This window comes from Pongo abelii, chromosome X (assembly GCF_028885655.2).
Source record: "Pongo abelii isolate AG06213 chromosome X, NHGRI_mPonAbe1-v2.0_pri, whole genome shotgun sequence".
Classification (NCBI taxonomy): Eukaryota; Metazoa; Chordata; class Mammalia; order Primates; family Hominidae; genus Pongo; species Pongo abelii.
The window spans coordinates 140,668,248-140,693,012 of NC_072008.2; the positions used below are offsets into that span (position 1 = coordinate 140,668,248).

General features: G+C 42.8%; 1 protein-coding gene and 1 pseudogene across 4 annotated transcripts in view; one reads left to right on the forward strand and one right to left on the reverse strand.

Moving 5' to 3' along the window:
- PLAC1 (placenta enriched 1) overlaps positions 1-24,765 on the reverse strand; it is a 202,002-nt gene that overhangs the window by 80,856 nt on the left and 96,381 nt on the right. The gene's annotated exons all lie outside the window — the stretch shown is intronic.
- Positions 1,422-10,941, forward strand: LOC112130744 (small ribosomal subunit protein eS7-like; annotated as a pseudogene).

The following is a 24,765-nucleotide window of genomic DNA, read 5'->3' on the forward strand; positions in this document are numbered from 1 at the left end:
AAATGTTTATTGAGTACCTACCATATTTTAAGTAGTGTGCTAGATGTTGGGGGTACACATAAATGAGATGCAGTTTCTGTCTCTGGGGCCACTGAAAATGCTGAAGAGATGGTACATATTCAAGTCAAGGTGCCAGATAGCATAGTAGCCAGGAAAGTTCCAAATGTGGACACTGTGTCCCACACAGACACCAGACTATAAGCTCCTCAAGGCAGTAACTGTGTCCTGTTCTTTGCTATATCCCTAGAGCCCAGCACAGTGCCTGGAGCACATTTGCTGTCAGCAAAGCAACCTTAGAAAGGTCTGAGGTAGGGGGCCAGGTGCAGTGGCTCGCACTTGTAATCCCAAAGGTTTGAGAGGTTGAGGTGGGAGGATCACTTGAGCCCAGGAGTTTGAGACCAGCCTGGGCAACGTAGTGAGACCCTGTCTCTACAAAGAAATACAAAATTAGCTGTCAATGGTGGCATGTGCCTGTAGTCCTAGCTACTCTGGAAACTGAGGTGAGAGGATTGATTGAGGCCAAGAGTTTGCCTAGCCTGGGCAACATAGTGAGACCTCATCTCTCCAAAATAAAAAAATAAAAACCTAATTAGCTGGACATGGTGGCACATGCCTGTAATCCCAGATACTCAGAAGGTTGAGGTGGGAAGATCACTGAACTCAGGAGTTTGAGGCTCCAGTGAGCTATGATCACACCACTGTACTCCAGCCTGGGCAACATAGTGAGATCCCATCTCTACAAAAAAAAAAAAAAAAAAAAGAAGAAGAAAGAAGAAAGAAAAGACTGAGATAGGCTTCCTGGCAGCATCAGTCCATTGCCTTTTCCTAGCACAACCATGAGCCTGCATGGTTCCCTATAGCCATCTCTCTTTCCTTAGTTCTGTCTTAGGCAGGTAGCACAGAGTGGGTATCCTTTGGGTCCTGTATTCTCTGACCTCCCTACAATTTCAGAATGAGTTTTCTTTCAGAAGTGTTTTTATATTTCAGTTTCATGATGCCTTCCTCAAAGAGGAACCCAGATGATGTGAGGAAGTGACACCATCTTTCCCAGGAAGTAAATTCACAGTGAGCAGGAAAACCCTCAGTCACCAGCTTGATGTTTGTCTCTAGAAATAGTCTTCTATCAGCCTGTAGCTTAGGGTGGAGGTGGGAGCTGAGACGTGGGCAGGAGCCAGCCCTGATGCTGATGGTGTTCCATGATTTGGGTATGCCTCTCTTTCAGTTCGTTCTGTGTTCTGCTTTCCTTGGACCTGAGTGCTAACCACAGAAGTTTCCAGAAGAAAACTGAGGGCAGCAGAGCACAGATGTTGCCAATTTCATAAACTACTACTTCAGTTCACATTCTCGAAACACCTCCTGGACACAAGTAATAAAAAACTACAGAGTCAATGGCAAATAAGGGGAGGGAATTGAGAGGAAAGATGAATATAGAGGGAAAGGTGTTTCAGATGAGATTGGAAACAAGAGGAGTGGAAGTGGGGGTGAGGTACCCCAACCTTCACTACAGAGAAGGAAAAGGCTCTCATGCAGGAAGCTGCTTTGAAATAAAAAAGCCCTGGGGCAGCCTGCAGACTCTAACTCTAGTCAGTCTCAGCTCCTTTAGGGCCAACTCTTGGCCTTGTGCCCTTTGGGGTTGAACCCTCTAGATCCACGCTGGAGTGCAGAGGTAGAATGCGCTGGACACGTCCCCAAAGGGTAGACAGACCATGGAATGACACATTTGAAGGGATTTGATTATGTTAAAAATCAAGAAACTAAAGCTACCAAGGGTATTTTTTTCCTTTTAAAAAAAAGACCCCAAACTTCAGGCAACAGACTGTACTAGGAGCTCCTTTGTGAGATCTACCTACCGGCTTATGGGTGGGTTGCTACCTCCAATAAAATTTCCATTTGAACTCCTATTGGGGATGGCAAATATTAATACTATGTTAGGAGCTTGGGGGTACAATTATGAACCAGACACGGTCCCTGCCCTCAAGGAATTTGCAGTCTAATAGGGAAGAGAGATAAAGCAGACAGCTAATTATAACATGGAATGATGAGGTCTGGAAGTTGTTGGGGGAGGACAGAGGATGAGCATTTAAATCACTCTGAAGTGTCAGGGAAGGCTTCCTGAAAGACATGATGCATAAACTGAAGAATGAGTAGGAGTCAGCCAAGTGAAAGGGAAGGGGGAAAGGATATTCCAGACAGATGAGCTTTGCAGGAGTAAGGTTTGCTAAGAAAGATTAAAGCAAAAATTTACAAAATACACAATCATCAAAAATGAAATGTTGATCAATACAAGCAAAAGCCAGCTCTTTGGAAAGACCATGAAAATAGGCAAAGATTCGCAAGTTTGCTAAAAAAAAAAAACGAAACAAACAAACAAAACACATCAACAACCACTCAAGAGTAAAAAGAGGCAGAGAAAGGGAGAGGAAGAAGGATAGGGAGAGGGAGAAGAAGAAGAAAAGGAGAGAGAGAGGACAGAACTGCATTTAGAATATATTAAAAATCAGATATGAAGGGTGGGACTAAACAAAAAAGAAAAATAAAAAAGAATATATTAAAAAGTATAAGAGAATATTATTCTTAGTAATTGTGTAAGTCCTGGTACAGGTATAAAATTATAAATAATTGGTATTTTGTATTAATATTTATACCAGTAAATTTGGAACGTAGATGAAATAGACAATTTTCTGGGATACTTTACCAAAATTGGCTTGAGAGCAAGATGAAAATCTGACTGTATCAACAAAACTAGAGAAGAAATGGAAATAGAATCAAAGATGTGTACACCTCAGCCCCCTTAACACACACAAGTAGTCTTTAAAGGTAAAGTGTGCAGCAGCTTTAAGGAACAGATAATCCCTTTACCAAACAAACTATTTCAGAGCATTAAAAAAGATGAGAAACTTCCAACTTATTTTCCAAAGCTATCATAACACCAATACCAAATTGTATGAGGACAGAAAACTAACTCTATACAAAACCCCTAAATAAATTATTACCAAATCAAATCTCGCACTTTGGAAAAAGAAGACTATACCATAACCAATTAGGGTTTATCTCAGAAATTCAAGGCTGGTTCACCATTAGAAAATATACCAACGTAATTCATTATATTTGCATAATAAAGGAAAAGATAATATGATCATTTCAATAGATGCAGCAAAAATGTTTGATAAAACTGAGTTGAATACTCATTTACTCTTAGAAAGCTCTAAGAAAATTAGAAATACAAGGAAACTTTAACTTGATAAAAAGTACTTTCCAGAAAGGTACAGAAAACTTCATACTTAAAGAGGCAGCAAGTGTAGCAGGGTAGTTAAGAACACAGTCTCCAAAGCTAAGCAGTGGAGCTTTGAACACCTGCTGGCTGTGTGACCTTGGGCAAGTTACTTAGCTTTTCTATGCCTCAGTTTTCTTATCTGTAAAAGAGGAATAATAATAATAATAATAATAATAATAATAATATCTATTTCATAACATTGTAGGAGGATTAAATAGCCTAATATTTGTAAAGTGTTCATAATAACGTTTCACACACAGAAGCAATACACAAGTGTTTGTTAACAAATTTTGAAATATTAGATGTTTTCACCCTTAAAGTCAAGAACAAGACAGGAATGTCTATTTCTACTGCTACTCTGCTATTCAACATTTTACTAGAGCTCCAAGCCAATGCCATAGAATAAAAAATAGAATTAATAGCATCAGAAAGGAAGAAACAAAATTGTCAATATTTGCAGATAATATAATCATCTAACAAAAAATGAGGTCTGTGTCTGTCAGAAAGGAGGTAAAAGAAGGAAATTCTTCTCTCTAGGGTATTCCAGTATCAACTTTTTTTCTAGACATTTCTATAAATTGAACATTGAGTCCATCATCTTCCTTCCATGTCTACTGCTCTTCTTGACTCCCATTTTTCTGTCAATGGCACCACCACTTTCTTTTTTAAAATTTAATTTAAAGTTCTGGGATACATGTGCAGGATGTGCAGGTTTGTTACATAGGTAAACATGTGCCATGGTGGTTTGCTGCACCTATTAACCTATCACCTAGGTATTAAGCCCTGCATGCATTAGCTGTTTATCCTGATGCTCTCCTCACCCTGCCCCCCCGACAGGCCCCAGTGTACGTTGTTCCTCTCCGTGTGTCCATGTGTTTTCATTGTTCAGGTCCCACTTATAAGCAAGAACAATGGCACCACCACTTTTGAAGTCACCTAGACTAAAAACTTTGGAAGACTCTTGGACTCCTCCTTCTTGTTCATCTCCCATATCCAATTATCTACTCTATCTGGTTAGTTTTTCCTACAAAATATTTTTCAAATGTTTTCTATTCTCACTCTCATGTCTCTAGTCCAGGCGCATGTCAACTCATGCCTCAAACAATGGATATCCTCCAGTCCCTCTCCAAGTCATCAAGTGCTCCATAAGCCAATCCTATTCAAAGACCACTATCATCAAGTCACTCTCTTGCTTAAAGATCTCTGGTGGCTTCTCCCTTCCTATCATATCCAGTCTAAACTCCTCCAGTTGGTAGCCTTTTACCATCTTGCTGCACCCAATCTAACACAGTTTATTTTCTCCTACTCCCTTTGTATGTATGTACTCTCTGCTTTAGCAATACCAGTATTCTCAATATCCTTACCCACCTCCTTTCCTTTTTAATTCAGTACCTTTGTTTAATTCAGTGCCTCGTATTGTCCTGTCTCTCCCCCTGAGTGTCTCCAAATCGTCCCCATTTTTAATGGTTAGCTTAAATAGCACCAAATTTTATTTTCTCAAGTGAGATAATGGATACCATACTGTGCTCATTTAATCTTCTCAGCAACTTTTAAAGTACTTATTCATTTTCACCCCATTTTATGGATCACGTATAGTGATTTGCTCAAGGTTCACATTGCTGATAATGGTAGATCTGGAATTCAAAGCCATGTTTACTGCCCAACCTCAGAGGTCATGCTCCTAACCAACCCTCTGTTCTGACTTTCTGGGATGTCTCCCCTGGCTGCCTCAACCCTCTCTGACCTTCTCTTCCTTTTGTTTGGCTGCTACGCATTGTTGTGTAGTGTGTACAAGTTTAGCTCCCAGCAAAACTGTAAGCTTTTGGAGGTCAGGATCCATTGACTCTGATCTCCTACTTCTCTGTCTCTTCCTCCCTGCAAGAGCTGGGCCCACGATGCACAGTTGATTAATTGGTAAGGTTGATCAAATATAGCTAAATATATAGGAATTTGGCCTTGGTATCCAGTCTTCAAGAAACTTTTTGAGTAGCTTGAGGATAATGCAAGCCCTTCCCATTCAAGCGTGAGTTTTTAGGCCCAGGAAGGGAAAGGAGGAGTAGAATTATTACATTTCCCAAGAAATTATTAAATTTCCCCTAGTCCCCTTCCCCGATGATCAGGCTTCTCTCTGCATAGCTTAGGTCAATGTTGCATGACAAATCTTCCCTTTACATAACGGTTGGACCAGGCCAGATTTTGTTAGCATGTGCAAATAGAGCCAAACCTGTCAACTTACAATTGTGCAAAATCTGACCCCTGGGAATCTTCCAGAAGTGAGCCGGGGAAAACTAATATCTGTCCTACCTACCTCACAGGGTCATGGTGAGAATCAAATGAGATAATGGATATGAGCACATTTTGAAAACTAGCAATGAAAAGCAGCTTGCTTCTTGAGCCTGGAGTGGAGCAGTAGGAGCTCTTTGGTGATTTCAAGGCCAGGTGAAGGGTGGAGGCTCTTCTGAAATTCTTGGACTCATCATTTCCCAGTGGTTGTAAGACTTGCTTTCCGGCAATTCTTCGGAAATTTTACTTTATTGTGAGATTTCTCCAACTACATGGGAGTTTGTCCTTGACTTCCCTTTTCCTTTTTCTAATTACCCTTATTCAGCTAGTTCACAGTACTTTGAAGGATTCTACAAGATAAGCTAACTTTCCCTCCTTTTGGTGCGTTGAAAAGACAGTATTTTGCTGGTGACTTACATTTAGATTTCGAATCTCTCTCCAACGTCAGGAGCAAGTGATACAGGAAAAGCACACTCTGAGATTGATGACTTCCATGATGGTCTATAAATGATAATTAGTCACTGAATGTTATTGGATAAACAAGGAGTGCCTCTCTGCTTCCCCTGGAGAGACCAAATTCCCTCACAATTCAAGTGTTAGAAGACACAAGAGAACCTAAAAGTCTAGAATGGAAGGCTAGAGGTGAGCGTTAGAGAAGATATTTTTGTAAGAAAGAAAGTTTTGGTTCAAAAGATTCCAATTCTGAAAGTGAAGGACTTTGGGGAAAGCCAGGGGAGAGTGAGCTCAGCTTGGACAGAGAAGAGGAAAGAGTGCCGACTGTGCAGGGACCTTGGCCAAAGGGCCCTGGATCAAGACTAGACCGGGCTTGCAGAGGTAGCCAGAGGTATTCTGACCAGGGAATTGAGCAAGATTTATTGCCTAAGCTGGCCTCAACTGGACAGAGTTTGGCTTTGGGTCTGTTTTGTGTGTTGGGCATGCATACGTACCTCCTTACAGTTGAAGCCTTCAGATAGTGAGCCATGTCCTCAGCAAAATGGGGCCAAAGGGAGGTTGCTGCTGGTGTCAGAAGTGGGGACAGAACCTGAGAAGCAAAGCTATGGAAAGTACCCCAGGCCTCCGAAGGTAGCCGTGTAGGCAGGAAATAGCAGCCCTCTTGTCTCCCACAGCTCCTGGGCCATTGGCCATACTATCTACATTTGAACAGTATGCACCCAGCAGACTGGGCAGCTGGCCAGGAAGCTTGTTATTGTGCCCCATCCCGTGGCCTTCTGGGCCACCAGGTTCCATGCATCTTATTCCACTGCTCTGCTCTACTTTTGCTTCCATAATACTGACTCTCATGAGCTGCTGTGTTGAACTGAGGGAATGTTGTGGGCTTCTATGTGTGTGCATGCATGCATCTGTGTATGTGTGTGTGTGTGTGTGTGTGTGTGTGTGTGTTGGAGGGGTCCCAAGTGTCCCCCAGCCTCAGCCTCTCTGACTCCAGGCTTCAGAGGGTGCCTGTGCCTATGAACTTTGCTTGGCTAGCCTGCTGGATGGAGAGAGATGAGAGTAAACCCCTGCTGGTTCCATCCCACACTCCCCGTTATGATAGGCAGTGAAGCAAATCATTTGGGCAATTGCCTGACCTTAATGGGATAGAAAGGGCTCCTCTCTTGCTTGAAAGGAACATCCAAGCATGTGCTTAGTGTTTAGTTTTCCTGGAAAAATAATTTTTCTGGCATGCTAAAGAGGGTGAATTTGCCTTCAGAAAGGATTGTGTCATATCCATAACCTTTGCAGCCTCTCTATCATTTCCATGGATGAAAACTTTGCATTCAGGGGAAGACGAACCAAACATCTGCTAGGATAAGGTTTCAGTTTTCACTGCAAGAAAACTGTGTTGCGTAAAGAAAAATAGAGATACACTCTTGGGCAGTTCTTTGGGGGTAACCTAGCAACCCAACGAAATCAAGAGATTTTTGAAGGATACTGCAAAGTAGAATCAGGTCTGACTGTTCAGTGTTATGATTTTAAGGGCACTGAGTACAGATAGAACCCCACCCCTCACCCCTAGCACCCTGCCTGGAATTCCAGCTTTTAGAAATTAATTCCTTTTATTTGAAAGACCTTATGTGTCTTCTGGAGTCACGTGTTGAAGAGTAAAATACGCCTGGGAGGAATATCACCTAAAACCATATCAGCCGATAACAGCTATCTCTTCAGTGAAGATGGAGAGCCTGGGACGGGACAGAACGATCTCTGGGAATAGCAGGAATAGGATGCCCGAGTGACAAGAGGGGACAAGGGAATGAAAGGGAAAATGGAAGACATGGCTAATTTAAGATACCATAAATGGAAGGAACCTCATAGACCATCTATACCAATGCCTTTTAAAAAAAAATTTAAAAAACATGGAGGCTGGGGGCTCACACCTGTAATCTCAGCACTTGGGGAGGCCAAGGTGGGTGGATCACTTGAGGTCAGGAGTTCAAGACCAGCCTGGCCAACATGGCGAAACCCCGTCTCTACTAAAAATACAAAAATCAGCCTAGCATGGTGGCACATGTCTGTAGTCCCAGCTACTCAGGAGGCTGAGGCATGAGAATCACTTGAACCCAGGAGGCAGAGGTTGCAGTGAGCCGAGATTGTGCCATGGCACTCCAGCCCGGGTGACAGAGCGAGACTCCATCTAAAAAAAAAAAGATTAAAAAATAAAAAACATTGGAACCCTCTCCTCAAACACAGAACCCCTTTATGTACGAAATGAACACAAGTGGGGCTGCTCTGGTTAAAGTGGGGGCAAGAGCCTTGGGACCCAGTTTACTCAGACTCTCTACTGCTTAAGCTAAGAGAAAAGTGAGGCAGTACCACACTCACCCAGATAGTGAGAATTGATGGTTCAACATGAATTTTGTGGGCCAGTTTGTTAAATATAGCCATTGTTAAAAGTGAAATGATCTAAACTTACAATTAGGTTATATTAAAGACAAAGCGGGCCGGGCGCAGTGGCTCACGCCTGTAATCCCAGCACTTTGGGAGGGCAAGGCAGGCGGATCACGAGGTCAGGAGTTTGAGACCAGCCTGGCCAACATAGTGAAGCCCCATCCCTACTAAAAATACAAAAAATTAGCAGGGCGTGGTGGCGGGTGCCTGTAATCCCAGCTACTCAGGAGGTTGAGGCAGGAGAATCACTTGAACCTGGGAGGTGGAGGTTGCAGTGAGCAGAGATAGCACCACTGCACTCCAGCCCAGGTGACAGTGGGAGATTCCGTCTCAAAAAAAAAAAAAAAAAAAAGACAAAGCTAATGAATACTCAAAACTCATCACTTGCTAATTATTTTACTACACTTACTGTTACCTATGCTTTTGAGGTTATTTACATCTATTGTATCTGTGTGGTGGAAATACTCTATGATGCCATGCTGTTGCACATGTATTCCGGACTCCTTGTTCAGTGATGTCATGTCGGGAGCTTGAAATTGGCCATGGTGGGAGCATTTACACCATGGAAATCAGCAAACACTATAAACCAGCATTCCCCTCCCTGCTCAACTGAGGGAGGCAATTGTTGGACATCTGCCAGCATGCCACTGACTATACTATAATGGAAGTCATCACTTCCTTGGAAGCTGTACTTCCAGCAACCTCAACCATGTGGAATGAAGAGGGAATACATCCAAGTGGCCAACCATTATCACAAAACACATCCACTTTATACTCTGTGGGAGAGAAAAGCCACTGTAAGGCCCCAGCCTAGGCAAATGTGTTAAATAACATGGCAGATAAGAAGTGCTGGGCCTCAGAAAAATGGTACCCCAAACGATGGCGCTTTGGCATGCTGAGTACTTTGAACTAAAGGAGACTGGAAGGTCTCAGAAGCCACCTCAGAAGCAAAGTCTCTCTCTGACCTTCTCCTACCCTCCTGTCTCCCGCCCCGGGGGGAATCATAGAAACTAGAACCTCTCTCCCCCAAGGCAACCCATACAATCTAGAAAGGTCACTTCTCCCTTGTAGACCCTCATGCCAGAGAGTTCCTGCCCTATACCCTGGAGGAAGGAATGCTACACAGAAAAGCCAAGAAGAATCTAAACAGACAAGCCTTACTGGGTACCCTCTGCCTTCAGTCTATTACCATTAGATCATACCCTTTATCCAATCACATTTCTAAACATTCTTTATAGAACCTAAGCATAAAAATACTCAATTTTCCCTGGGTCTTTGGGTCTTCATTTCTGAAAGCTCCCATGTCATGTAAAACTTTGATTAAATAAATTTGTTAAATGCTTTTCTCTTGTTAACTGTCTTTTGTTATAGGAGTGTCGGCCATGACCCTTATGATGGGTTAGGAAAGAGATCACATCTTTCTGCTCCTACAGAAACAACACAGTGACAGCAGCATGGAGAGACAGCTGACACTGGGAAGTCTCGGCACCACGATCTGGAGCCTTTTATTATAAGGGTAAACAACCCTACTTATTCCCGAGACCCTCAAAGACCTCACTGCATCACAGCCCAGCACAGTTTAGAAAGTGGAAGCGTTCATTCTCTGACCCCCTCAAAATGGGCCAAATTATAGGCAGAACAAGTTCCGTAAGAAGGCTCCAGGTCCGTCATGTCCACAGCACCCAACACAGTGCTTAGTGCACAGAAGGCCCTGAATAAACAAATATCTATTTAAAGAATGAAACCAATATTCACAAGCAAACTCCATGCCTCTTTTACCACTGTTTCCAGAAAAAAGACTCGGGATGTTTAGTTTCAGAAAGCAGTGGAGTGTGAATACATTTCAAAAAGCTATCTATCCCAAACTGTGAGACTTAGGCTTCTTCCTAAACCAGCACTCAGCAAGAAGAAGGCCACGTTCAGTTTGAACACCAGGATCACGAAGCCCAATGGCAAGAAGCCAGACAAGTTCAAGTTCGGCATCTCCCAGGCTCTTCTGGAGCCAAAGATGAACGTGGACCTCAAGGCTCAGCTCAGGGAGCTGAATATCATAGCAGCCAAGGAAACTGAAGTTGGTGGTAGTCAGAAAGCTATCATAATCTTTGTTCCTGTTTCTCGACTGAAATCTTCCCAGAAAATCTAAGTCTGGCTAGTACGTGAATTGGAGAAAAAGTTCAGTGAGAAGCATGTTGTCTTTATTGCTCAGAGGAGAATTCTGCCTAAGCCAACTAGAAAAGGCCATACAAAAAATAAGCAAAAGCATCACAGGAGCTGTACTCTGATAGCTGCGTACCACGCGATCTTGAGGACTTGGTCTTTCCAAGTGAAATTGTGGGCAAGAGAATCCACTTGAAACTGGATGGCAGCTGCCTCGCAAAGGTTCATTTGGACAAAGCACAGCAGAACAATGTGGCACACAAGGTTGAAACTTTTATGGTGTCTTTAAGAAGCTCATAGGTAACGATGTTAATTTTGAATTCCCAGAGTTTCACTTGTAAACAAAAATGACTAAATAAGGTATATTCACGGTAAAAACAAATAAATAAACAAATAAAAACAACAAAAAACGAAACTGAGTTCCAAAAGGATTGATACCCAAAGGGGCCAAATGTCTACTCTTGGATAAATCTTTGGTATGAGAACTCTAATGCCCTAATGATGTCTGATAAACAGGAAATGACTTTATCAAGATGCGGAGCTGACTGTCAGCGCCATGGGTTCTCCCAACTGCCCCTACTCCAAACATCTCTGGCGTCCCTCTTCTCTCCCTTCTGTGCCTGTTCCCTTCACTTTCTAGTCTCTCACCCCTCTCACCTTTTGCCCCCCTTTCTTCCTCTGTCCTCCTCATGCCCTCGGCCTGCCAGTCATCCCCCACTTGGCCCCAATCACCCACCAGGCCAAGTCCTGCCTGAGACCCTCAGGCTGGAGAGATTGCTTCCCCATACCCAGACAAAATGTGTTCAGTAGACAAATGCTGTTGTCTCCAGCCTTTACAAAGGAAGCTCACCTAGAGCCAAATACTTTCCTTTTCTCATTTCTTAATTTCTATGGGGGGAGGAGGGTATCGTGTGGGTGTGTGTATGAGTATCCCAGACGACTGTGCTGTATCCAAAGTACCTTTTATCCCTGTGTGTCCTTGCAGCCTACTTTGGCCTATCTAAAGTTTATAGTATTGCAGCAGAGGAACTTGAGCCTATTTCCTGATTTTAATTAAGCCTTTTTGGGTTACAGTGACCCAGAGGCAACTATCTAGCTAGTTCAGGCAGACTCGGAAAAGAGCTTAGGCTGGAATTTCTGGGTGAACTGAAGCTTTCCCTCAGAAAACACCCACGTTGGCAAGTCACGTGGCTCAAATTGGATGGATAGTTGGTAGCCTGCCCTTTTCTTCTCTGGCGGCATGGTCAGTAATCTGACTATTGGTCTTCACGGACATTTTGGGGTCCTTCTAGAGGATCTTGTGGTTTGTGGCCAACCCTAGTGAAGTTTGTTATTTCTGTTCTCTGGTTCTACAGGCAACTGCTCCCAGGTGAGTGGTGCGGCTGGCCCTTGGTCAGGTTGACTCCATAGCAGGGCTATCCTAGGAAACCTCATTTGAAGATAAACCCGTCACCACAGGGGTTGAACCAATAGGGAGAGACAATTCAGAAGTGAGCTTGGGTTAGGAAAAGTAATCTGAAAGAGTCTAGCTGGCCAGCTGACTTCCAGAAGCTCTGCTGGAGCAGAGCAGTGCTGGCCAAGTTACTTAATCTCTCTGTGCCTCAGTTTCCACATCTGTAAAACTGGTTAACAATAACATCCACCTCACAGTGCTGTGGTGAGGATTAAATAAATGATATATCCAATATGCTTACTCTAGCATCTGGCACATAATATGTGTTTTTAAAAGCATGGGCGGGGGTGGGGGTGGTTACAGAAAATCAAAACTGTGGATTTCTTAAGAGACATGGCAGAGCTGGAATAAACTGTCATGCAAAATCCTTGAGGCCTGATCCCCTAGATGTGAGGTCCGCGGCTGCTCTCTGCTACCGTGGTCCATCAGTCTGTGTCACTGCATAACAGCGCAGGTGGAAGTGTCCCTGGGCTAGCAGGCTCATTGAAAATTCAAAGCACATGCACTCAGCACAGTCATGGTAATAATAGTGGTAAGGAGTTGGAAACTGTGGTGATGGCTTCCTGATTCCACGATCATTACAGTCAAGGTGTGCCTGTGGGGCCACATATGAGAAGAGTCCTGGCCCGGGCCCCTCATACACTCTCCCCAGGCCCTCTCCTCAGGCCTGATGGCTCATCTCTCTCATTCCTGAAGGTTCTACCAGTGGCTCAGGGGCCATGTTGGCAGGCCTGGGTCTTCTTGACACCCATCCCTCTCCTAACCACCTGCTCACCCTCCAGGCTTTCAACAAAAACCAGACACATCACCACCCACCCTTCTCTATTTGGTTTTTAACCTTAAGTGAAAAGCTGCTTGTCTTAAAAAAAATTAGAGATCCTGTCTTTACCTCTGAGACACTTTGATTTAGAGAAGACAGGGGACTTCAGTGCTTCACACTGAAATGAGAACATTTCAGGCAGTGTGACAAGCCAATGCAGTCCTCTGCCATTGTGGCCTTGCTCTACCTTGTCCCAATGCAGAGGGTGAGTTAGATGCAGAGCTGGGTTTTCTAGGACACCTGAAGAGACCAATATGAAGTCAGCGCATGGCTTCATGGGTCTGTGGGCACACAAGGCCCCTCAGAGCTCCTGCTCTTGTCTCAGGATTGTTCTTAAAACATTGTGACTGGGAGTCCTAGGACCACTTCTAGTAGGAGTTCAATTCCACAGACCATTAAAAAAGTCATTTCTTAGAAATTCAAGTCCATATCAGGAATGATAAAAGGATGGCTGTCTCCCAAGGTCTGCAAGCTGTGTAGGATTTAGCTGCAAATAAATAAAATAAATAAAGGAATCCAGTCCCTTTTTGTTAATTGTGCCAATGCTTTCATTTTTCAGGCAATTTCAGTTCAGTCCAGATCTGGTTTCTGGAGTCACATTTTTCCAATCATCCTTCCCATTTGCAAGGAGGAGTCTTATGTCCAAGTATGTGATTTGAATTTGCCCAGGTGCTGCCAGTTAGGGAGGGTTTTCATATTCAAAGCTGCACATGCTTTGGAAATGTGACCCCAATGATTGCAAGAGGAGGCAATCATCTCTGGAGGGGAGGGGTTGGGGGAGGAAGCTTGTATGGGAATTAGTGGGCTCCATCCTTGGACTTCAGCATTTCTCAGGCATCTTGCCTGCACTGTCTATTCTCATGCCTTTAACTAGCACCATTAGTGGAGCTTCCATCCCTCAGTGCAGTCCTGTCGCTGGAGCCCTAGTCCTGGTTCTCCAACTGTGTATGGCAGCACTGCCCTAGCTGGAAAGCTTGTTAGACAAATACCCAAATGATTCTTACGATCAGGCAAGTTCTGGAAGCCTAGGCAATGTTTTTTCTACTCAGATGTTCCACCATCACCCAAAGCACAATATGATTAAAACCATACTCATCCTAAAAGCAATTCATCCTAAAAACTGTACTGAAAGAATGAGACAGATCTACACGTGGTTATATGGAACAGTCAGGGTGTGCCTGTGGGGTTCAGATGAAAAGAGTCCTAGCCCAGGCCCCTCATGCACTTGCTGACTTCACCTCTCCCCAAGCCCAGTGGCTCATCTCTCTCATTCCTGAAGGTTCTACCAGTGGCTCAGAGGCCATGTTGGCAGACCTAGGCCTTCTTAACACCTCCAAGAAGGCTCCTGAAGTGAAAAAAAAAAAAAAAAGCAGGCTGCTGCCATTACAGTGGAAGCTCGCTTAGCTGACGTCTGTGGGGCCAACTCTCACAATTAAAGGATGCTCTCCATTTCCTGTGTAAAATGCACTGATTGATACCCACAGTATTCTGGATGCACTTGGTCACCACTCCCTAGTGGGTCCAAGCACTTCCACTTTTACTGATTTTTAATTAACTAACTACTCTCCCAGTTGAATAGATAAGAGAATCTACTTGTAGCTAACAAAAAGATGCATAGCATGAACCTATCTATTTATTAACAGAATTTACAAACACATACATAGGCTTGTAAAATGCAGATAAAATTTCAAGAAATGTGACGAGTGGTTACTTCTGGGAAGGAGTATTGGGTGTCTGGGGTAGAAAGGGTCCCCCCATACCCTTTTTTACTGTTGTTGTTGTTGTTTTTTTACAACGTTCATGCATTATTTTTTCCTGAATTTTTATTTTGAAAAAATTCAAACGTACAAATGGATCAAAGAAGTAGAACAATGAACATACATATAACCACCAAGATTCCACAATTAACATTTCAACATAGTTGCTGTGTAGTTCTGTTTCTATCAGTCAATCTATTTACACACACACACACACACACACACACACACATATATATTTGAAGGTCACAGGCATCATAACACATTCCCACTAAATTCTTCAGAATGACTCTTTAAAGAGTAAGAAGATTCTCCCTCCTAACCACAATATATTATCACAGCGAAGAAAATAAACAATAATCTCCTAATTTAATCTAATTTCCAATCCATATTCAAATTGCCCCAATATTCCCCAAATGTCTTTCATAGCTTTGTAAAATCCAGAATCCAAAAGCGAGGTTTGCGTATTGCATCTACTTATGTCCCTTTAGTGTTGTTTAATCTAGAAGAGTGCATGCTCCTAATTTTTGTGTGTGACATTGAATTTTTGAAGAGTTCAGGCTAGTCGTCTTGTAGAATATCTCATATTCTGAATTTGTCTGTTTTCTCATGGTATGTGGGTTTTTAAAAAATAAAAAGATTTAATAGCAATAGTAATAGAAGAAACCAGGCTCTGTTTTATATAAACAGCAACCTTAAAATGAGTATGCTATCCCAATATGCCTAGTAGCAGCATTGCCCAGTCTTCTGGTTCCCATACCAGATTCTTTAATCATCCCGCTGTCCTTCTTTCTCCATATTCAGTCAGTTCCCAAGTCTGTGAATTTGCCCCTTTGACATGCCTAATGGCTTAATGCCTTCTCTAGTCCCACCATGCCCCTACCCTGGATCAGGCCTTCAATACCTCAGCCCTAAAGTATTGCAACTGCCTCCTAATTGACCCCTCTAGTGCCAGAATCGTCCCCTGAACACCTGCTGCACTGTGAATATAGAAAACACACTGCCTTTTCTATGTCACTCCTATCTGGAAAACCGTCAATGGCTATTTCCTATTTCTCATCTTTCTTCAGTCAGAGCCAGCTTTGAACGTAGCCTTCAACACCAGACAGAGACCGATCTCTACCTAAATCCTAGCGCTGCCATTACTTGCTGAGTGGTCTTAGAGAAGTCACTAGGCTTATCTGGCCTTCCATTTTCTTATCTGTAAATTGGAAATAATAGTTGTGCCTACCTCTCAAGTTTGACCAGCATTTGCCCACAGAGCTCCCGCCTTTTCTAGGGGTCACTCCCAACCTCATCCTTTCTTTAAGTCTCAGCTGAAGCCTTACCTCCTCCAGGAGGATTTCTTATTCACAGCAGCACCCCCTCTCTGAATTTCCATAGCATTTGTAGTCTACAGGGAATAATTTAGCAGATACTAGTCTTATTGCCCACTCATATTTACATTTTCATCTTTTTTTCTTTTCTTTTTTGAGATGGGGTTGTGCTCTGTCCCCCAGGCTGGAGTGCAGTGGAGTGATGATGGCTCACTGCAGCTTCGATCTCCTGGGCTCAAGTGATCCTCCCATCTCAGCCTCCTGAGTAGCTAGGACCACAGGTGTGCCCCACCAAGCCTGGATATTTTATTTTTAGTTTTTGTAGAGACAGTGTCTCCCTACATTGCTCAGGCTGATCTTGAACTCCTGGGCTTAAGCAATCCTCCTGTCTTAGCTTCCCAAAGTGTTGGGATTACAGAAATGAACCACCATGCCCAGCTTTTTTTTTTTTCTTTTTTAACATTTGTAGACATTTTCATCTTATCTGCTCATTTGGATGGCCAGGGCCCCTTGAGAGCAGGAGTAGATCTACCCATTGTTTCTCCTAGAGCCTCTTAGAGAGCTAGTGCTATGCTGAGCATCCAGCAGCTCAGAGCTGTCACTTGACCGTGAGAAGATGCTTTGTTCATCTTTAGAGTCCTCCTTTAACTCTGATTGTCTCTAACTCCAGTGAGACAGGAAGGACCAAGGGTTGTGACTATCATCCAAATAATCATAGTAATTCCACCTATTTATAGAGCACCAATTATGTATCCAGCACCTTGAATATATGGATACTCCTTGACTTATGATGGGGCTATGTCCCGATAAAACCATCACAAATCAAAAATATCATAAATTGAAAATGCATTCAATACCCTAATAAGCCTGTCATAATGTCAAAAAAATTGCAAGCCAAACCATTGCAAGTTGGGGACGTCTATATATTCTATTTGATGCCAACTAAGCAGATAAAGAAACAGAAGATCAGAGAGGATAAGCAACTTGCCCAGGGTCACTCAGCTATTAACTGCTGAAGCTGGAACTTGAACCCAAGTTTGTTTAAATACAGAGCCCATATTTGTTCCCTGCTGCCTCTGTAGTAACAATGATCCGTATATTGATAGAAAGAAGGACAAGTTATTAGAGCTGCTGGGATTAGAATGCAATTGATTCTAGTACTCTTTTTATAAATGAGAATGTCCACCCTGAGAGTAACATTGTGCTACCAGTGGTGGTGTAGTTTCTGTGAATCTGTTTCGTTTCAGAATCAAGGTCCAGAGACATGCCTCCCTGTGGTCATGGGAGAGAATGAGACAAAGCAGCTCACAATGGATTTAGGGTCCCTGTCTCTTTCTCAAAGAGTCTGAAACTGATCATCTGGGTTAATGGGAACACACAGTTAAAAGCAATGATAAAGATAAGTAGGAGAGTAAAGGAAGAGAGAATGATGAGATGGCAAGTAAACAGGGGAAAGAATAGGCAGTTAGACTGGGAAATATGTATAGGGGAATCCCACATGAATCCCTAAAAAATACCCTGTGCAGTTGGGGAGTGGTGCATGTGTGAGTGTGCGTGTGTGTGTGTGTGTGTGTTTATGATATTGATTTTAGATCTATGTGTGTGTGTTCAATCTTTAGATTTAAATAAAGAACAGACCAAATTCAGAGTCTAACTGCCTCCTTCTCAGCAGCCACTTCATCACCCCCCTGTCACATTTCCCAGCTGGAGGGCAATAATTGCATGGCCAGATCTGGCCCCATCTGGGAAACACCAGGGTCTTCCTGAATCGTCATACACCATGCTGGCTGCCAAGGCATAAGGTGACCTAAGCAAAGCTTTCACACAGGCCATGTGCACAGTCATAAAATCTCGAGAGAATGTGGCAACAGAGACAGACTTGACTTACCTGCCAAATTTCCAAAGGGAAGAAGGAACTTGCTGTGTCTGTATTTGCCCCCAGGATTGGAAAAATGTATCTCAGTCACTGGAACTGAAGAGGGGTGGCCTTTACCTTCATAGGAGAGTCACTCTTTATACAAATCCTTCTGATGGCCTGATATATGTGTGTGTCTTTATATAAATAGAGCTATATACTGACTTTGCCAGATTGCATCAGCTACCTGCTTAACATTTTACTCTGGTGCTTTCGAAACAACACTCTGAAAGTCAGAATAATATGTGGCCTCTGCAGCATTTCCCAGTTTGGCATTTTGTTTACAGAGTAAAAGAAAGCTACTCACCCTTGAGATCATCAGTGATTGAATGATACCTACTGTCATGTGTTAGAAGCCATGTCACCTTGACAGAGCTCATTCACAGGAAGAAGGGTGGGGAGGAGGGTTACAACATGGTGGTGGTAATTCTTAGAGAAATTAAGCAGTGAGCTGGCCACTTGTAGTGCTTGCTGTTGCCAAGGCAGTCTTTCATGTCTTTATTCAGTAAACACATATCAGGCATAGGGAATACAAAAACAAATAATATATGTCCCTTCCCACCAGGAATCCAGCCTTTGTCCCGAGTTCTCTCAAGGAGCCCACTGCCAAATGAGAGGTAAGCCTCTTCAGGAAGAATGCTCAGGGAGAATGAGAACACATGGACACAGGGAGGGGAAAACACACACTGTGGCCTCTTGGGGGGCTGTGGCGGGTGGAAAGCATCAGGAAAAATACCTAATGCATGCTGGGCTTAATACGTAGGTGATGGGTTGATCGATGCAGCAAACCACCATGGCACACGTTTACTTACATAACAAACCTGCACATCCTGCACATGTACCCCGGAACTTAAAATTAAAAAAAAAAAAGAAAGAATTTTTAGGGATTGCTGGTCAGTATGGTTGCCTGAGCTGTTGCAGGAAGCTCCTCCCCTGCTCCAAACACATTGTTTTTTGAAAAATGTAAATATGTCGTAGAGAGCAAAAGCAAAAATAAACATATTCTAGTGCCAGAAATGAAGAGGGAGCTCAAAGCCACAGCAGCAACTACACAGCCCACAGAAGAACCAAAGGTGGTCACACATCCTGGGCGAAGGGTTTGAATGGCAGGGTGGGAACGGGAGTGGAATCTGAGCTCCTATGGAAAGTCAGCAGTGGCAAGTGCTGGCCCATAAGTGGGGATGGGGGAAAAACACAGTTCAGAAGTGTACTGGCCACTTTGAGCTGAGAGTAGGCAGTCACATAACCCAAAGTACATAAGACTCCAAGGTAAAACAATTCCTGCCAAATAACAGTAATAACACTAGCCAAGTGCTTAATTATGTGCCAGATGCTGTCCTAAGTGCTTCGCTTATATTATTTAGGTTGATGCAAAAGAACCTAATTGTGGTTTTTGCCATTGAAATTAGTGGCAAAAACTGCAATCATTTTCCACCAACCTAATAACTCATTTGTAGAACAGCCCTGTTTTCCAGATACTGAAGAACAGAGAGATTAAATAACTTACCTAAGGTCACACAGGTACTAAGTGGCAGAGCCAGAATTCAAACCCGGGTGGTATATAGCACATGAATCTGTGTTTGTATCTATGACTCAGGATGAATGCATAGCTAGAACTTACTAAGTCCGTGAGGAAATAAACCACCATAAGACCAGTGCAACCAGTGGAAGAATTCATACCTTAAGAACCACAGCTAATAGGGAAATCTAAAACGGATTTTAAAATAAGTATGCTGAAAATGTTCAAAGATTTTTTTTTTTTTTTTTTTTTGAGACAGAGTATTGCTCTATCACCCAGGCTGGAGTGCAATGGTGCGATCTCAGCTCACTGCAACCTCCGCCTCCTGGGTTCAAGCAATTCTCCTGCCTCAGCCTCCTGAGTAGCTGGGATTACAGGTGCCTGCCATCATGCCCGGCTAATTTTTGTATTTTTTAGTAGAGATGGGATTTCATCATGTTGGCCAGGCTGGTCTTGAACTCCTGACCTCAGGTGATCCACCCGCCTCAGCCTCCCAAAGTGCTGGGATTACAGGCGTGAGCCACCGTGCCTGGCCGAAAGAGGTTTTAAAAAGGGATAGAAACTAGAAGGCAAGAATAGAATAGTTTGAAAAATACAGGTGAATGCAAAAAAGAACCGAAATATAGGCATTGCAACGGAAAAAAGAACACTCAACAGAGGGATTAAACAACAAACTAAACACAGTTGATGAGAGAATGAGTGAACCAGAAGATAGAGCTGAGGAAATTATCCAGACGCAGAGCAGAGGAATAAAGTGATGAAAAATAAGAAAGGAAAGCTAAGCTACATGGAGGACAGAATGAGAAGTTCCAGTAAGTGTCCAGTTGGAGTTCCAAATGGAGGGAAGAGAGAGAACGAGAAGAGGCAGTATTTGAAAGATAACAGAGGATATTTTCTGGAGTTGTGGGAAACCATGAGTCCTCTAACTTCCTGTCTTAGTATCAGCCTCTGGAGCCTGCAGGTCTGTAGCTAGTCCTCATGGGAGGAGTCAGCCTCTTAGCTCTGCCACTGTTGTGATAATAGCTCAAGAGCACCAAGTTGTTTATATAAACCAATGTTTCTCAATGTTGTTTCAAAAAAATTATCATCCCCTTCATCCCAGGAGCCTTTTTAGACGTCTTTTTTTTTCTAATTTCTCCCCCCATTAAATTTTAATACCAAAGATATGCTGTATATCTGTGTATGTATTGTATGTGTACCTGTGCTTTGGGCAAGCATCCTATAGGATGTCCCCATCACCTGGAAGGAAGGGTATTCTACTTCTTTTTGCCTCTTCCTTGGCATGGCTTTCTACTCATTCTTCAGGTGTCAGGTTAAATGCCACATCCTGAACCTCCCAGAATAGATCAGGCTGCTATGTTATATGCTCTCCTTTAAGGTACTGATGTAAAATGTAAGTAAATAATGATCTGCGTAATTACTTATTCAGCAGGGGCCATGTCTCTCTTGCGTTCTGCTGTGTCCCTGGGGCTCAGCACACCGGCAGGCAGTTGGTAGATGCTCAAATAGCTGAATAAATGAAGGAGCACCATGAGTGGCATTACCTGAGCAGATGAGAGGAAAATCACAGTCCTGGGAGGAGCCTTGGAAAGCTATTTTAACTCTTCCCCAGTTTATGGGCAGAAGTATTGTGTAACTACTTCTGAAAGAGCAAAGTATGTGCTTTTCTCAAAACCACACTACAGTAGTTCCTTTTTCCTTTAAATAGTTTTCATTATTTGGAAGCAAAAGGTGGTCAGGAAGCAGTTGAGAATAGAGACAGACCTCTTTTTGAAAATACGTAAAAATAACATCTAAAATCATTTCCTATTTTAGAAGAGCCAGGGAAACTCCCAGCTTCAAAGAAACCCTGTAGTAAATTCTTTTGTTACAAGGAATAATGGACCAAATTGAGTGAAGATTCTCTTTTTACCTACCCCCAACAAAAAAGACAGGTTGAAATTTGTTATGGTCACAATGGTGTGCTCATACCAACTCACAAGAGACAAATTAATTTTGAGAGCTGAGTTGTTAAATTCAGCCATTATTAGAAATTAAATTATATAACCTTGCAATAAAATAAATTCTATGAAAAACAAAGCTTGGCTAGGTGTGGCGGCTCATGCCTGTAATCCCAACACTTTAGGAGGCTGAGGTGGGAGGATCGCTCAAGCTGAGGAGTTCCAGACCAGCCTGGGCAACATAGGGAGACCCTATCTCTACAAAACATAATTTTTAAAAAATTAGCTGGGTGTGGTGGCACACACCTGTGGTCCCAGCTGAGGCAGGAGGATCGTTTGAGCCCAGGAGGTCGAGGCTGCAGTGAGCTATGATCATGCCACTGCACTCCAGCCTGGGTGACAGAATGAGACCCTGTCTCAAAAAACAAAACCAAAAAAACCCCACAAAGCTAATACATATGCGAAACTCATCCCTTTCTAATTATTTTACTACACTTTGCTATTATCCATGCTCTTGAGGTTACTTATATCTTTTATATCAGTATACTGGAAATATTATATAATGCTCTGCCACTGGACATCTCTTCCCAACTCCACATTCTGTGACATCAAGTTGTGTAGCCTGAAGTTGGCCATGGTAGGACTATTTATGTCAGGGAAACTGGCAAATGCTACAAAGCAGTGCTTAATCTATTGTTGTGTTGATTGTCTTGACCAAGAGTTGAGAACTTTCCCCATAGTCTGTTTTTGTGTAGCCCACAAGCAAAGGATGATTTTTACATTTTTAAAGGGTTGTAAAAAAAATGACTATGTGGCTACAAAGCCTGAAATGCTTAGCCAGGCGCAGTGGCTCATGCCTGTAATCCCAACACTTTGGGAAGCTGAAGCAGGTGGATTGCTCAAGCCCAGGAGTTCGAGACTAGCCTGCTCAACATGATAAAACCTCATCTCTACAAAATCATGAAAAGTATCCAGGCATAGTGGTGCACGACTGTAGTCCCAACTACTTGGGAGGCTGAGGCAGGAGAATTGCTTGAACTTGGGAGGCAGAGTTTGCAATGAGCCGAGATCATGCCACTACACTCCAGTCTTGGTGACAGAGCGAGACCCTGTCTCAAACAAACAAACAAAAAGCCTAAACTATTTACTATCTGGCTCGTTAACAAAATATGTTTGACGACCCCTGATCTAGGCTTAAGAAAGATGGAGGAAATGTTAATAGTGCAGCTGAAACTTAAAAATTGTGTTGTCTCTGTAGCTGTTACATTGTAAACAGCACAAAAAATTTGAGGAAATATCCTTCCAGTATTTAAAGATGATTATCTGATTTAGTAAAGAAGTCATTTATGTCACTATGTGAATCAGAGAAATTTTGACATGCATTTTGTTGCTTTGCTTTTGTCTTAATCATAAATGTACACCAATGTATCAACCAATACTTATGTCAGAACCATGCTTGTTTGTTAATTGCCACCTTAGGTTGGATATGGATACAAGAGTTAGGTAAAAATCAACTAAGGCATGAGTATGAATGTTAATTAGCTGTATGAAATTTACAAGAATGAATATTGTATATTTTATTATTTTTGGATCACATGCCACACATTTAAAATAAAGATGTGTGTGTGCGTGCGTGTGCACGTGTGCACACGTGCAGATTGTTAAGCATTTACCAGAACACACTGGTAAGAAGGGGCATAGGTCTGAGAGGATTCTTTGAGTCTTTGAATAGGTTCATGGTCCCTTTTCTTCAGGGGTTCTGAGCAAAGTTCCTAACCTGAAAACAAACACACATCTGAGCCATCTTAAGGCATTTGAGTTACGGCTGCAAGTTCTAACCCTCTTCATTTGATCATGGTGATGGGGGAGGCTGTCTAGTCCTTGAGGCCTTGAGCTGCCTGGGAAAGTCTTCGGGAAAAGATAACATTTCACTTTGGTGACAAATTTGTTGATTTTACAGATAACATCCACATTTTGCCCTCAAGGAGCATTCAACAAGGACATTGGTTTTTATGTTTTTCTCTAAACAGTCATTAGTACAAATTAATAAATCTTTTTGTTGAGGGAACATTGGGCTATATTTCATCTTTGTTCTGCTAACAGAAAAAAAAAAAAAAGAAATGTGTTTCCTTGGGTTCAGGATATAAAGAACAAGAGACTTTGAAGTTATATGGACCAGGCGTGTGCCTCTAAGTCATACCAAGGACACAGGACACTGGTTATGTGCATGAGCAGAGCACATGTGAATGCGTCCTTGCTTTCTCTGGCAGTGGAATTTAGAAACCTCTAGAACAAAGGCTCTCAAACTTAAGGGTGCCTCAGAATCACCTGGAGGGCCTGTTAAAACACAGATGACTGGGTCCCACTCCCAGAGTTTCTTTCACTAGGTCCCTGGTGGGGGCCCCAATTTGCATTTCTAATCAGTTCCCCAGCGATGCTAATGCTGATGCTGTTGGTCTGGGAGCCACACTTTGAGAACCAGCAGTCTAGAAAGAAAGCCCCAGTTTTTACATGCCCGGTTTTGATTATATTCTGCCTTGAGACGTTTCCTACAGGGTCACTTTGACAGCTTGTGGTCATCTAAGCAAGCTGGAAGATGCCTTTCTCTCATAATTCACACAACTGCCAGGCAAAAAGCTTGGCTGCTTTGGCTGCTTTGACTGCTCTGAGCCTGCACCATTTCAGCTTTGGGGAGCATCAGGTACATTCCCATCAGAAAGTCCTTTGGGGCCTGAGTTAGCATGTCAGCTCCTGCAAAAGCAGAAGACACAGTGAACCTGGCTTCCTGACCTGGCTGTCCAGAAAGGGAGCCAGAGGCCCAGAAGATGCAGTGCAAGGTGATATGCAGATGAGGACGTTGAAATTTTGGCACTATTAGGCTTCAGGTTTTCTGAGGGAAGGAGTGAAAGAGAGGTGAGAAGCACTATTTCCAAGAAGGTGGAAATGATGGTGGAACTTCCTTTCTCCATGAGCCAGAGCAGGACCATAGAGAAGTAGAGCCAAGAGGGCTAGAGAATGCAATGCAATATCTAAAATGTCTCTACTGGTTATCTTTGGGAGATGGGGCCATAGGAGATTTTTTTCTTTCTATTTTTCTGGATTTTCTAAATTTAAAAAACTTAACCTGTACATATGCTAATTAATAATAAAAAACTCCCCGCTACATTTCCATTTGTAAAAATGCAGCCATAACATACATAGGTAGGTGCATAAAGTATATTAACCTTAATTGCAAGCTTTGTGATTTTGGAGTGTGTGTGTGTATGTGCGTGTGTATGTCTGTGTGTGTGTGTGTGTATGTTTGTGTATGTATGTTTGTGTGTGTGTGTGTGAGATATAACCAGAATCTAGATCAAGATAGAGAACATTTCCAGCTTCTTAGAAGGTTCCCTCATGCCCCTGGTCATTATCCCTTAAGGGTCACCACTGAGTCACTGGCCTTTAC